Below are 801 nucleotides of genomic sequence, written 5' to 3'. Positions count from 1 at the left end.
TAGTAACGATTCGATTTGGGTTCAGGTTAGGTTCCGTTTTCAAACACACTCTCATGAACCCCATTCCAGTCTCTCAAACAGATAAGGAGGCGATGGCGTCCTCCAGCATCTTTGTGTTTTTGAACCTGGGAGCATTGTCTGTGTGGAAGGTCCGATAAGCCACTTGAGACTGTTCATTCCACAGTGGGAAAATGTCCCCTTGCTAACACAAACACACTTGTTTTATGCTGAAAGTGTGAGCTGAAGTCTGCTTGTTTATCAGAATGCAAACTCCACTGTCATCAACGTGAATGTTGAGCCACACTAGGGCTTTGATTCGACTTGACCTTTGACACAATCTGCCTCTCGCAGCAGTTTGTCAGGACCCAGCAAGCGCTTGTTAAACAGGCAGCAGAGCACGTTCTGGATGGAATGACCAAGCCATGGGTGGTGTTGAGGGACACATTCATGCACTGGCCCACACCTCCAGACCGCTGTCAAATGTTTTGTGGTACATACAAAGATTGTGAAATACTAAATGGAACAAGGGCAAAAACAGGCCTCAGTGTAGAACTGAAGACAATGATGCGTGAGCTTTGTTAGCAAATATTGTGTGGTACCTTAGCTTTCCAGTTTGAGAGAGCGAGACAGAAAAAAAAGGTATTTGATATAAAAATAAGAGTAGGTTGGGGGGTGGCCCCCTGTAGCAGGCCTAGTTAAAAAGGCCATCACCGTGACATTAATGAGCACAGCAGTTTACCAATTCAGGCCAGTTCTGTCGAGAAATGTCTCTGCACACTGGCAGCCCTCCATGGCCTCCGT

The sequence above is a fragment of the Synchiropus splendidus genome, chromosome 14 (genome assembly GCF_027744825.2).
Source record: "Synchiropus splendidus isolate RoL2022-P1 chromosome 14, RoL_Sspl_1.0, whole genome shotgun sequence".
Taxonomy (NCBI): Eukaryota; Metazoa; Chordata; class Actinopteri; order Syngnathiformes; family Callionymidae; genus Synchiropus; species Synchiropus splendidus.
Note: the sequence above shows the minus strand (reverse complement) of the source record.